The sequence below is a fragment of the Canis lupus genome, chromosome 16 (assembly GCF_011100685.1).
Source record: "Canis lupus familiaris isolate Mischka breed German Shepherd chromosome 16, alternate assembly UU_Cfam_GSD_1.0, whole genome shotgun sequence".
Lineage (NCBI taxonomy): Eukaryota > Metazoa > Chordata > Mammalia > Carnivora > Canidae > Canis > Canis lupus.
In genome coordinates this window covers 28,611,491-28,626,435 of record NC_049237.1, presented here as the reverse complement: position 1 = coordinate 28,626,435, position 14,945 = coordinate 28,611,491, and the positions used below count along the sequence as shown (strand labels likewise).

At 42.9% G+C, this 14,945-nt stretch overlaps 1 long non-coding RNA gene across 1 annotated transcript in view; it reads right to left on the bottom strand.

Moving 5' to 3' along the window:
* Nucleotides 1–253: 253 nt before the first annotated feature.
* The window catches only part of LOC106559852, a 133,531-nt gene continuing 118,839 nt past the window's right edge, over nt 254–14,945 (bottom strand). The window contains exon 3 of the long non-coding RNA XR_005371467.1: nt 254–547. This is a non-coding gene — a long non-coding RNA (uncharacterized LOC106559852). The remainder of the gene's footprint in view (nt 548–14,945) is intronic.

Here is a 14,945-nt window from a genome sequence, read left to right as displayed (position 1 = left end):
TTTGCTGCCTTAACAAAAGGGTTGCTTTGCATTTCATTTAACCTGAACTGCCCATCCCATTGCCACCTGATATCTCTGAACCGCTGTCAGCCGCATGTTCTCCCATTCCTGCTTAGAACTCACTTAGCCCTCAATCCCTCCAGGAGGGACGCTGCTATTACTGTTTGGTTTATTTGCAAAATGAGAGTCACATGCATAGATGACAAAATGCAACATAAGCAAGAATGATGTTGACTCTTTATCCAATCTGGTAAGAACACTGTTGTCAGGCAGAAGGGCACTTTTATTTGTTTAACCCCACCATGTGACAGATAATGCTTTCTGTAGCTCACAGTGTCTAAATTAATTTGTAAAAATAAACTCCAAAATGTATGATAGCTCCAACACAACAGAAGTTTATTTCCCACTTATACTAGACTCGAATAGCATCCCTACAAGTGGGGTAGTTCTTCTCCAAGCAGGGCCTGGGTGTCTAGCATCCTTCCATCTTGTGGCTTTCATCTTCAACATGTGACTTCCAAGCAATTTATGCTGGTCTGCATCAAGTCTGAAAGGGAAAAGACACAGAGGTTTGTCCGTGGGAGGTTTCTTATGGGCCAGGCCTGGAAGCACTACTCACATTGGATCTGTAAGAACTACTTATAGGTGGTATTTATAGATGAATCTTTTTTTTAAGTAAGCTCTAGCCCAAGATGGGGCTTGAACTCATGACTCTGAGGTCTAGAGTCACATGCTCTACCCATTGAGCCAGCCAGGTGCCCCTCTGGATGAACTATTAGATACAACTGCTTGCCCCTATCTGGGCAGCTCCCAGAAACAAATCCTCTGTGCTTAGGAAGAATCTTTGATGGACAGCTGATCATCTCTGCCACACCATCTAAGCAGTATTATCCCCATTTTACACACAAGGAAACTGCGTATGATATCCAAGGTCACAAAGCTAGTAATTGCAGAGCTAGAATTTAAATCCAGGTGCGTCTTACACCAAAGCCTCTGCTCATTCCACTCCACCAATTAAACCACACAGGAAAAGAAAATCGAATCAGCACATAAACTTCCAAGAAAACAAGACTCAAGTTGGAGAACTGGTCTTAGAACACTTAGTTTTAAGTGCTCTTAAAGTCCGCTATGCGGACCCTGAACCATACTGGACCCAGATTTCAGGAAGCAGAAGCTAGATTTATCTCCTTTAAGAGCAATGACAGATTACTACCCAATTTGCAAATGATGACACTGAGGCTCAGAGAAGTTAAATTGTTTACTTAAAGTCACACAGCTACATGGGCTGCTGGCAGGACTACAACCTAGTCTTCTCACTCCAAGTCAAGGGCATAATCCTCAGCTTTCTACCCTTCCCACCTCATTGGAGGTTTCCACACCCAAGATGGAAATGAAATCGGAGATCAAGATACTCTCCATGCTGGAAAACTTCTTAGAGCAACTATTACCTATTATCTGAATCTAGAAATATGGGTCCCTATTCCTAAATTTGAAAAAGTTGAAGACTCTGCCAATATGGAGGTTGAAAGAGTCTCCATCAATTCACAGGGAAAAAGGACAAAACTCCTCAAAGACAAAGACTGTGTACTATTTTTTTTGTACCCTTGAGGCCTCGTATACTACCTGGAAATCTGAGGGCTGTGCAATAAACATCTATTAGATGCAAGTATGAATGAGTAAATGAATGCATTCCCCACTTTCCCAGCAAGAACTAGACATCAAGATGTGTTTCGGGCAAAAAGGAGAAAAAGGAAAAATAAGTCTCTTCTATTTATCTCTCAGTTCTTGGGCCATAACTTATTGTATTCTCTTTATTTTGTTTTCTCTAATGATTAGAATGCATATTCTTAACTTTTCACAGTCTGATTAGAATTAACCTTGTATCTTTTTATGCAAAATGTAAAAATTTTACCACTGGATAGGTCAGCGTACCATCTCTCCCCATCTTTTAAACCATGGTTAATGGCTCTATTTATTACATCTGCATGTGTTGTAAAGTCCACAAGACAATGTTAGAACATGCACTTTAAATGTCATGTGTATTTTAGATAAATTAAGAAATGAAAAGTAGTATCTTTGCTTACTCTAGATATTTACCATTTTTTATGTTCTTCACTCCTTCTTGAAGATCTGCTTTTCCATTTGGTATCATTTCTTTTCAATCTAAAGAACTTCCTACAGCATTTATTACAGTGCAGGTCAGCTGGCAACGAACTCACTTGGCTCTTTTGGCTATAAATGTCTTTATTTTGCATTCGTTCTTGAAACACATTTTCCCTGGATATACATTTGGGGTGGACAGGGTTTTTTTTTTTTTAATCACTTCAAAGATGGCCTTCCATTGTTTTCTTGCCTCCTTAATTCATTGTCTTTCTGTATGTAAAGCATCCTCTTGAGGCTCCTGGGTGGCTCATTTGGCTAAGCAACTGACTCTTACTTAATTTTGGCTTAGGTCATGATCTCAGGGTCATGAGATTGAGCCCCAAGTCGAGCCCCACATCAGGCTCTGCACTTAGCTGAGTCTGCTTCTCCCTCTCTCCCACTGCTTCTCCCTGAATGCTATCTCTCTCTTATTATAAATCAATCAATCAATCAATCAATCAATCAATCATCCTTTCGCTCTGACTGCTCTCAAGATTTTCTCTTTCTCCTCTGGTTTTTCATAATTTGCCTATGATGTGCCAAGGCATTATTTTCCCCACATTTGTCCTTTTGTGGTTTGCTGAGATTTGTGGGGTTTTTTCTTTTTTATTAAGCAGGTTCACAACTCTGAGATAAAGATCTGAACCAAAATCAAGAGTTGGTTGCTTAACAGAAGGAGCCACCCCACCCAGATGCCCTTGCTGATATTCTTGAATGTGTAAATTTGTCTTTCATCCCATTTGGGAAACATTTTTTCATTATTTCTTTGCATTATTTATTTCTATTCATTTTGCTTATGTTTTCCCTTTCCATTCTTTATTAAGAGTAGATAATTTATACTGATCTATCTTCAAGTTCACAGACTTTTTCTTGATCACATCTGTTCTGCTTTTAAGTCCATTCAGTAAACTTTTGCTTCAAAATTTTATTTTCGACTTCTGTGGTCCTTTTTAACAGTTTCTATTTCTTCATTAAGGTTGTATATATTTTTCATTATTTCAGGCATATTTTTTTCATATGTTAATGAGTAAAGTAATAAGAACTAATTTAAAATCCTTTTCCTGGGGATCCCTGGGTGGCTCAGCGGTTTAGTGCCTGACTTGGACCCAGGGCATGATCCTGGGGTCCTGGGATCGAGTGCTACATCAGGCTCCCTGCATGGAGCCTGCTTCCCCCTCTGCCTGTATCTCTGCCTCTCTCTCTCTCTCAGTCTGTCTCTCATTAATAAATAAATAAAATATTTTAAATAAGTAAGTAAATAAAATGAAATCCTTTTCCTACTAATTCCAACATTTGGGTCACATAGGGATCAATCTTCACTGATTGTGCTTTCTCTTGAAAACGAATCACATTTTTCTAGCTCTTTCTGGACTGGATAGCTGTGGATTATATTCTGGACATGATGAATGTTGTGTTGTGGGTACTCTGAATTCTGTTACATTCTGCTGAAGAGTGTGAAGTTGCTACTGCTGCAGTTGTTGTTGTTATAACAACAATTAAAGCGATTAGATTGGTTGGGCTGAAATTGTCAGTTCTGTCTCTTGGATGGCAGCTCAAATCTCAGTCCAAATCTTTTATTTTTAGCTGAGCTGCTTGGATTCTACCCCATGCATGCTGGAACCTGAGATTTGGGTACAGCTTATATTTAGCAGCCACTGTTGCCCAAAACTCTGTCATCTGGTTCTTTAGGCCAGGAAAGTTGCAGGTTTCCTGAAGGAGTTTTAGCTGCCCCACATGGGATGGATTACAGCTAAAGGCCATAATAAGTGGGAAACTTATCCTACACTGTCCCCTTCCTCCAGGTGTCAACTGTGCCTTCAGGTAGCTACCTCTTGAATTTTGTCTAGAGCTTACTGTTATTATCTGTTTGGAGGGGGTTCATCTGATAGGTGCTTACTTGATTATGCTGGAAGTAGAACCCTCTCAGTGTATTTTGAGAGGGGAAAAGACCAGCTGTTCTAATAAGATTACCCCTCATAGTTCCTTGTCCTGCCACAGTTCATAAAACTTTCCAAACTTTCAAAGGTGAAAGAGGAGTGCTTGCGGTGGAGATGTGGGAGGAACAGAATTTCGAGCAGAACTAAAAATTCAGACATGACTAGATCTTTTACATGCATTATTACACATGTCTTTAACATGTCAAGAAGCATTTACTGGGCATCCACCATATGCCAAACAGGAAAATTTCAACCAGGGCTCCTAATGAATGGATAGGGCATATCAAAGCTCTTCCAAACCTGATTAATATGAATATAGAGATTGTCCTCTACCACATGTGATATAATTAACAATAATAATCACTATTCTGAGTGTCAAATATGTGTCATGCACAGGCTCTAACCATCACAAGAATCCTGCATTTTTATCATCTCTATTTTATATGAGCAGTGCTGTGAAGTGGAAAACAATCAGGTGTCAGATAAGCCTAGGTTTCGATCATAACTTTGACTCTAACTAAATGGCCACAGACTAAGGCCAATTGCTTAACATCGGCAAGCCCCAGTTAACTTACCTATAAACTGAGCATTCAGAGTTGTTGTAATGGTAAAAAATAGCAGAAATAGGACACCTAATACAGAACCTGGTTTATCTAGCTACCATTCTTTTCACAGACAAGAATACTTAAGATTAGGAAGTTTAAATAACTTGTTCACAAATAGGAAGTTATCTTGCCATCTAATAAGTGTCGTAACTGGGCTTCAACCTCATGTCTGTGCACTTCCTTTATAGCTGGCTGCATTATCTCCATAACAACCACCAATTATTGAGGACCTATTATGTCTAAGAACTATACTAGGTGTATAGCACTGAAACTAACCAAAAGATTTAAAAAAAAAAAATAAGACCCTCTGATCAGTCATTTTTCCCCTTATGTAATCATCAGAATTATAGGTCTTTAAAATAGCTTTTACTAACCCAGGGTTAGGGTCTTCCCTTCCTTAAGGGAAGCACCTTCACTTGATAGAGTTGCTGTCTACCCCAAAATGCAAGAGAAAGACACACTAGCTATTTTCCTAGAGGGCAGAGGTCTTATAAATGGCCACCTGGTACTTCCTTTATTCAAGAATATATTTAAATGACCCAGAGGAGTGGGGAGAAAATGAAGTTTGGACAGAATATTTAAGGTTCCCTCAATCCAATGACACAGTCAACAGCCCTCTGCTCCTTTCTTTGCATGGGAGAGTCAACCTGGGTATTATTTACTCATTTAGATCACTCATTTCAATCAAATTCTGAACTACAATAAAATTTCCTTTGTCAAGCCATCATTAGCAGGTTCAAGATTCTGGACGAGTATATACAGACCTTCCATACCCACATAGTTATTTAAAGTTATCACTAAATTCAGTTTAAAGCAATTATCTAGTGGATTGGCCAGATTCCACCTCTCTCCTATATAGCATAATGTGTTGTATCCTTTCTGTTCATTATCCAACATTGTTGACTTACAGGTTGGTGTTAAATCTTAGTTACATTTCCAGACCTACTGGTATATCTATTCACACATTTATCTGTTCAATAAATAACTCTCAAATGCCTGCCTATGTCAGACACAGAAACTAGAGATATGAACGGTTGTGTTTCACGATCTCTGTCACAACCTGATACAGTGAACAGCACCCTGGGTCTGAAGTCAGAGGTCTGTCTTCTTTATTCACTAAATGAAAGACCTCAGTTAAGTCCTTTAACTTCATGGAATCTCAATTTGCACAACTATAAAGTGAGAATAATTTGCCTGCAATCTTTAACTAACAGGGTCTTGCAAGTTTCAAATAAAATGATATAAACAAAAACATTAAAATTGTAAAATAGTATATAAATAGAAGCTATCATTCTAATTAAATATTACATATCATTTATATTTATTGTCTGTTTTCTTCACTATGCACTCCTAATAGTTTTCATGAGCAGAGCTATTACTATTATTATAATAGGTTAATGCTGCATCATTAGACAAAGATAGGCTCTACATAGAGCAGTAGAGGGTGAGGGAATTTTTCGAAGATAGTATATTTTTGACAAATGTTTTCATTTGTTTTCTTTATCAAATAAAGAAAGCAGCCCAGCCTTCTTGGAGCTTACAAGATAGCCACAAGTACAGATACTGGCCATTTAATTATTGGTTTGATTGGTGTTAGTAGAAAAGAATTAAGAGGTGCCATAGAAGCACAAAATAAGGATAAGTCCCTAGCAGAAGGGAGGAGAGCCCCAGTGAGAAAATAATCCCAAAGCTGAGCTCTGGAGGATAAGTAGTAGTTAACCACGCAGGGAGGGAAGTAGAAGAAGTGCTCCAACAAAGAGAGTAGAATGTTTGAAAGACCAGAATCAAGGGTAGCAATAGTTGATTTTAAAAGGTGTCAAAACTGTGGTGTCTGGGTGGTTCAGTTGGTTAGGTGCCCAACTCTTAGTTTCTCCTTGGATCATGACCTTGGGGTTGCAGGATTGGGTGCCACACTCAGTGGGGAGACGGCTCGGGATTCTCTCCCTCTCCCCTCCCCCCACTCACACACTTTCTCTCTCTCTAAGATAAATAAATCTTTAAAAAAAAAAAAAAAAAGGTGTCGAAATAAACCTGATATGTCAGGCCTGGAGAGAACCAAGATCAGAGAGGCATGAGATCAGCCTGGTGACTCACGCAGAGGTCACATCATGCAGAGTCTTCTAGAGCACATTACAAATTTGGGTTCATGAAAAGCCATTGGAGGATCTTAAGCAGGAATAATATTATCGTATTTTCCTTTTTATAACGTAACTTTGACAATGGAATAGAAAAATAGATATAGATCTCAAGGGGCAGGAGTAAGTGTAAGAAGGCCAATTAAGAGCCTATTGCAATGATCCAGGGAAGAGATAATAATGGTGCCTTGTACTAAGCTGGTGGCAGTGAGATAAAGAAGTGTCTAGATCTAAAATTATATAAGAGATATAAATGGCCAGACTAGAGTTCTAGAAATACTGACATGAAGCAGTGAGAGAAAGAGAGAACTCAAGATATTTCAAGTTTCTAGTTTGAGTAACTGGGTATGACAATGATACTCGCACAGAGAGGTAACTGTAGAAGGACCAGGGTGGGAGGGAAAGTTAATAAAGGGGTTTGGGAAATATTATGTTCAAGGTGCCTGGGGCAGAAAATACTAATTGTCCTCCCAGCCTTCATTCTGGGGATCTACGGGGTGAAGAGAAGGTACAAAGAACTTGATCTGTCTGGTCAGTTAGATAAAATTTGTCCTTGGACCTCAGGTCATTTGCTTAATTTCTGATTATTCTGTGGGGGTTGATAAAGTCCAGGATCTTCTACTTTTAATTCTCACAACAGTGTCCAGGATCTTAACTGACACAAGGCTGGCCAGGTGGTACCACATTCCCTAGCTTAGCTTGCAACGAAGTATGGCCCGGTGGATTGGGCATATAAGCACCACATATGATGCTCGGTTTCTGGAAAGAGAGTTCGTTGTCCTCAGCTTCCTCTTCCCGCTTCACGCATGCCGGAACACAATGCCATTGAGACATTTTTCACCCTGTAGAAGAGTGGACAGTGCTCTAGATGGTGGAGTAACAAGATAGAAAAGAAAGCCAAAAAGTCCTGGACAACAGCATGAAGCAGAGCCACTTGCCCTCCCTGGAATGCCCAGAAACTCTGGACTATGGTGTGAAACAGAAATAAACTGCAGTCTGATTTGAGCCACTGTAATTTTATACTCTGTTTTAGCAGTGTAGCCAAGTGGAACTGCCTGGTGAAAAGGTAGAGAGAGGGTCTCAGGAGAGGTAGAGAGTCTTCAGAACATAAAAGGCTATTGAAGCCATGGCAAAGACATAAATAGTCTTGGCAAGAGACGAAAGAGGGTGAGAAAGCAGAGAGTTGGTCAAAACCCTCAGGACGCCAACAAAAGAGTCAGGTGCTAAAACCCCAGCTGATGAAGCAACCTGACAATGCCCAGAAAAGTGAGCAGACTCCAGGAGAATGCAGTGCTCCAGAAGCAGGTGGGCGGTGCTGGCAGGGAGCACGCAACATTAGCATCTATTTAGTGGCTTGGAGTTAGTGGCTTGGAGCTCACTGGTGACCTCGGGGAGAAACTCCAAGGGCATGGAAGGAAGCAGAAGCCATGCCCAAGTAAACTGAGAGGCAACAGCAGTGATAAGTACAGCATGGATGTTCAGAGAGTATGGCTGGAAAGAGCAGGGAAGAGGTAGCTAATCTAGAGATTACGGCAGGGGTGGCATTTTTTAAGATGGAGGAGATTTGGATATGTGTAGGTGGTAAAGATAGAGGGAAGCATGAATATAAGTCGTAGTTTGAGATCACAAGGAGGCGAGAAAAAATGGGATGATTTAGAGCAAAGTGGTGAAACTGGCCACAAAGAGAAGAAAAAGATACGGCTTCTATTTTACCAGAAGGGAAGCGTTTTGCAACCACACATCTGCTCCACCAACCTGAGTCCAGGTTCGCAACCCCTTTCTGTCATCACATTAGACAAGCAATTACCAAATCAGTCAAGTGGGACTAATAAAGATTTTTGAATAAACATTTATAATAATGGTCTAGCTTTTGCAGAGTTTTGAAGCCAACTTAATTAGTGGATGCTGGATGCCGAAATTGTCCACATTTCATTATGTGCTCTGATACGTGTATACAAAATACAGGCAAAACCCAATTAGAAAGTTAGAATAAGGGCTTCTTGAAGGCAGGACTTAGATACAATTTTTGTTTGAGTCCCCAGCATTTAATGGGTGCTCGATAAATATATCAAGGATTCCGTTAAATTAAAACTAGGTTTCACAAAACAATTATATTTCTTTACCAAAGAATTGACCATCAGTTAATTTCATGTTAGCCAGTAACCCTGATGTATTTAAATTTCAAATAAAAACTTACTTTTGAATTTTGGCTATAAATACCTTTTTTTTAAAAGACTTTATTTATTGAGAGAGAGTGAGTGAGCAAGAGAGAGAGCACAAGCAGGGGGAAGAAGCAAAAGGAAAGGGAGATACAGGCTCCCCACTGAGAGCCTGATGTGGGACTCGATCCCAGGACCCTGGGATCATGACCTGAGCTGAAGGTAGATGCTTAACTAACCAAGCCACCCAGATGCCCCTATAAATACCTTTAGCATTTTGAATTATTACTGTCGAATCTAGCCACTCTAGTACTTTAGGGACATACCTATTAAGTAAAATCAAGAACCCCAAACCTTTTAAATCAGTAAGAAGAGGTGATAGCACTGGAGAAGACATCAGTGGTGGAAAAGATTATGAAATTTCAAAAGCTGGGAAGTGGGGAGTGGGGAGAGGAGAATACAGAGGACCCTCACCTGACTAGCCAGGTGGATAAACTTTGTCTCTGTGCCTCGGGTCATTTTAATAGATTTACTTAATTTCTTATTCTATCGTAGGTTGACAATGTCCAGGGCCTACCTATCTATCTTGCCCTCGAGGTGAGTTTCTCCTTGAGGCCAAAAAGTGATTATAGGAAGGAAATACATAGCTATACATGCTCTGGCTCCAGTTTTTACTAAAGCTCTAAAACTCATCCTACCATGTCCTTGGTTTCTGAATTATTAGTCTATTCACCCTCTTTGCCCCCTGTCACAAGATGTAACTAAGACACATTGACAGTTCCCAGAGAGCTGTGTTTCTCTCTTCCGGGTCACTGCAAGTAACCCTCAAGAACACAGCTCAGACGATTTGGTTGATGAGAACCCCCGCCTTTGGTCTTTATCTGCCTGAAGTGACTGGGGGCATGGAAACGACGCTCCAGAGAGAGGCGAGCCGGTGCCATCCCTTCATTTGTAGGTGAGAAGCCTGCCTAAGACAGGAAGCAATTTGCCCGAGGTCGTGTGGCCGCGGTGAGCAGCAGGTGCAGGCTCCGACTGGGATCTGATCTCCTGGCTCCTGGCCCAGGGTTTCCCTGAGAGACCCTCAAATGAAGACATTCTCCCTTTTGCAAACATTTACTCCTGGCCATTGCTATCTTTTTTATACAGGGCAGGAAGGAGAAGAACATAGGCATTTCTGGCCATATGCTCTATTTTTTCTAAGCTAAGAAATCACTGCAGGCCAGATCTGTCCCTGAGTGACATATGCTTTCCATTCTCCAGCCTATTGTTTTATGCAAAAGCCTCCATGAGATCATGGAGACTTGAAAACCCACCTGAATGTGCCACTTTACTTCGGAGTATCTTCATACCACCTTCGCTCCCCCATCCTAAAATTATTCCCAATATCTGATCTGCCTGGGCTCCCTATTCCATTTCATAAATTTGTCCTCTCAAAGAAAGGCATCCAGGCCTTCAAGGGCCACCTAGTCCATAGCCATGACTTGGAGATGGCCAGGGAGCAAAGATAATCCTCAGAAGAAAGAGTCACACCTCTGGGGTCCTTTTATGTCTTCCAGGCATTTGCACGCATATATTTATACACCCATAAACATGCATACACACACAAACACACACACACACATGTGGCTGCCACACAAGCCAAAATGCAAAAAGAAAGGCCTGCGCAGAAGAGGAGAAAATGTCCCCTTTATATCTGCAGGCTGCCTCCAGCAAAAGCATTCCTAAATACGATAGGTTAAATATATTGCTGCCATTACACTCTACAAGAAACACATTCCATAAAAACGAAGGTGCTGTAAATTATACAAATATGATGCTAACAAGCCAGGAAATGCACCGCTAATGAGGTCAGCTACAGAACTCCCGCAGCGCTGCAAATCAGGTGCCAATCCTGCATGTGAGGTACAAGAACGGCATTGGGTCAGCATTTTCCAAGTGCGTCTGTAACCTGCTGTTTGGTGTATGGTTACACAGGTAGATAAAAAGCCTCCGCTTCTCCCCCCATGGCACCCCCCCAACTTTGTTTATGTGTCAAATATCCAAGCCACCAGACGAGCATGCTCTGCATTAATGTACCTGACTATTATGCCTATTGTTCTCCTGCTCAGAGTAGAGAATTAGTCACTCAGATGTGTAAATATTGGTTACAGTTTTGAAGCATGCAAGCTTTGTGTTTCTATCAGCCCCATTCCTGGAGGAATTATGCATGCTGTTGGCACTGGGTTTTGTACACACTGTATTTGCTAAAGCTCTAAAAATCAAATAAACATGTTCTCGGCTCCTGAATTATTAGACCATTCACCATCTTTCCCCGTTAGGGGGGGAAACAATAAACACGCCGAAATGTGGCATTTAGGAACTGCAACAAGATTTCTGCTTGGCATTTACAAGTTGGAGAACAATCAAAACACCCTTCCTATGCCTTTGTCACAAGGCCTTCAGCAAAGAGAGCCAAGAAGCCTCTGCAATAGCTCCTGACCTCTAGGTAAATGTGACCTTCATCTCGGGTCTGCGTGCAGCCTCCACCCACAGACGTGTCGGGCGCAGGGATTGGTACTGCTCCCAGAGATAAGGGCGGAGAGGGACTTCGAGACTGTGGGCATTGGGGAAATCCATCTCACCCAAATTTGGAGGCCAGAGCTGCACCTGCTAAGAGCAGCCTGGCCTTCCCCTCTGAGAGTTCCATCCAGCCTCTACTTCCTGCCCATGGCTGGGATTACTGCGCTGAAGAAGTTAGATGTACCCAGTACACGAAAGAGCCTCTCAGACTGGCAGCGATTTGGAAGCAGAGAGGGCAGCCAATTTGATAGGCCAATCCCATGGTATTTCTTGGCACATTCTTTTTGCCCTACCAGGATCCAGCGTAATTAAGCTTTAAAGCCATTGAGGGTGAGCGAATAGAAAAGTGAGAAGTTTCATGTGAGATGCACAAAAAGAATGTAGAGCGAACATTTAGCAGATAAATAGGATCACAAAAATATCTCCTACATCCCCCGATGCTAAGCAAGGTATTTATGGTACAGCTTCAATTTCGAGCCAACAGCAGGGGTGGGAGGTCGTTTTGTTCTGAACCGCCTGGCCTAGCCCTAGTCTCAGACACCTGTTTATACTCTCTCGCGAAGGCTCTGTTGAGCCTGCTCCCCCCAGTCCAGGGGCCCTGCCGCAGATCTATTTGTATACACATATCCTCGGTTTTGGAAATAACTTCGGCACATAAATGCCATTATTTCCAACAGAGTTGGTGTAAACCATATTTACTACTCAAATACTCAGCTAAAAATCGAGCTGTAAGGGAACTGTAGCAGCAGCACAACAGCAACAAAGAAATCGGTGACAGCTACAAACCACAACCACAAATCAAACAAATTCGTAAAGTGGCCTTGAGGTGGGAAGCACAAAGCAAAGACATAGCGAGGTGGCAGGCTGTGGCAGCGCTCCACACATAGGAAAGAAAACTGAATTAGTAATTCCCTGCTCTAAATTAAATACATACTACATGTGGGGAGCACACAGGGATATAAAGAGGCAAGAGGAAGGCTCGGAAGGGAGGGGGACCCAGTGAGATGCACTAGTTGTTCTCACTCCCACAAAAATCTCCATGGTCTGTGTGATCGTAGACAAGGGGATCTCAGGGTCTACGCAGAGAGAGCTGAGCTGTGCTGATGCTCCACAGAGGCCTGTCCAGACCAGAGGAAATATCAGAGGGGCAGCACACCCGCAAGCCAAGACTCTCTTCCCTTGGAGGCGTGAACTGTCCAATCAAGAAAAATAAAGCCCACAACCCCAGAGCCCCACTCACACCCCACGTGGGAATTTTCATTCATTTTTCCGGCAAGCATTTTACTAAGCACCCGACCTGCGGTGTGTCTGGCACTGGAGAGGACAAATGTATGTGAGACGTTATAGTCTAACAGGAGAATAAGAAATGTTCAATAAGAAAATCATGGTTACATAAGCAAATGACGATGCTTTTCAGGAAAAAAAAAAAAAATCCAAAGAGCATTGTGTGATTGATAACCGAGGGTAGAGAGGGATACAGGCTGTACATGGTGACCACGACCCAAGTGAACAGAGAGCACTGTGGGCTGGGTGAGCCAGGAGGGCTTCAAGGAGGAGGTGGGCTCTGAAGGTAGACAGGACTCAGAGAAGCAGAACAGAGGCAGGAGAATTGTGTGGGGTCAAGGCCAGGAGCTGGGGACAAACATGGCCTGGTTGGGAAGCCAACAGTGACCATTTTGACAGATGCACAGATTTGCCTCTATAGGAGATTTCTTGACAGGAGAACAGAGGCAGGTAAGAGTCTGTTTCTACTGAACACCAACCAGGCTGATGTTAGACATCGGGTCATGTTTTAAAATTACCTGTAATGAACACAAGGCCCCTTTCAGTAGAAGGAAAAACCCATATTCGTGTATTTTACATACATTTACATCTAGGGTAGGTGCCAGAACAGACACAGGGCTGGGTGTGGAAGAGGGTGGGCGCATCTGCCCACAGCCTGCGTGTGTGTACACTCGGAAACAGCGTGCACTGGGGTCTCTCACGCCCCCTTCCTCCTGGAAAGCACGGAAGCAGCACAGTGTGCTTGCAGACAGTCGGGCTTCCTCTCAGGCAAAATGTGTGTGTTTGGGGAAAGAGGGGGCGACTGCGGGGGAGGGACAGAGAGCTAAGGTTCTTCAGGCCACAGAAGGTACTTGAACTCTGGGAAGGTCGGCTGTTTGTAATGAGGATGAGTTGAGAATCACCATAACCCAGAGCAGACTAAGTGTGAAATATGCATTTTTCTCTTTCATTTCACACTATTTTTACGAGACCTCTGTGGAGACGCAGCAAGCGAAGCCCTTGGCTTGAGCCCTGCAGGGTTGGCAGATTTATTACTGAATTAAAAAAGAAGAAGAAGAAGAAGGAGAAGGAAAGAAAACAGTTCAGCTGTCTGTCCAGGTAGAAAGGATTATCTCTACTTGAAAGAAACCAGACCCAAAATGCCTTGCTTGGGCCGAGAGAGGCACCCCTGCTCTGCCCAAAGCTGTGCCTTCTGCTGCAGCCAAAATTGCTACTAACTCTCAATGACTGTCCCACCATGGCGACGCTGCCTGCCTGTCGCATACTGACAATGGGCCCATACCTAAAAACAGCCCTCCCCCCCCCCCCCCCCAGGTCACACAGGGGACCGTGTCTGGAAAAGCAAAGTACTGCCAGAGTTCCAGGCTCCCAGAGTCAGGAACACCTGTCCTCGGACCTCTGCCCGACCCTTCTCCACCCAGAGCTCAACCCAGAACCAGCCTAGCCTTGAGGCAAATACCTAATCCCATTTGCACAAATAGGAAGGCCAGTTGAGAGTGCCACAGACGGCTTAGTAGAATTTACGAAATGCTCTTCCACTCGCATCATCATCACATTTGACTGATTTTCCATTTTAAGCTATTGTACTGTACTCTTGCTACGTGCCAGGCACCGGGCTAGGCACCAGGCATACGAAGGGTATAAAGAAGGAGCCCCTGACCTTGGGATCATGCTCACAGCTCAACGGGCTGCTTCTCCCAGACCCCACTCGGGGAGGGATTACTTTTATACCCAGGGAATAGGTTGAGAAAACTAGAACTCCAAGAAACTAAATAGGAGCCCAAGGCCACAGAGCCCGTAAAGGCAAACTCCATACCTGGGAGCCAGCTCATCAAATCCACATTCTACAGGCCCTACACCCTCCTAAGGGGTTCACCAGACGCTCTGCTTTCTGGGTCTGTGTTATTTCTCCTTCAATCCTTAGAACACACGGCCCTCGTCCTTCTCTTCAGTAGGGAGCTGTGTTGCTTCTTGCCTTTATCGAAGGCCACACTCACCCTGGAGAGGAGCTCATTTTCAGATCAGCAACCCTCCTGCTCCCCAGTAGCTGAGCCTGTTGTCATGTTTCTGTTTCTTGCTGCTTGCTTGCCTTGGCCATGGACAACTGGTTGGCTCTTCCCACCT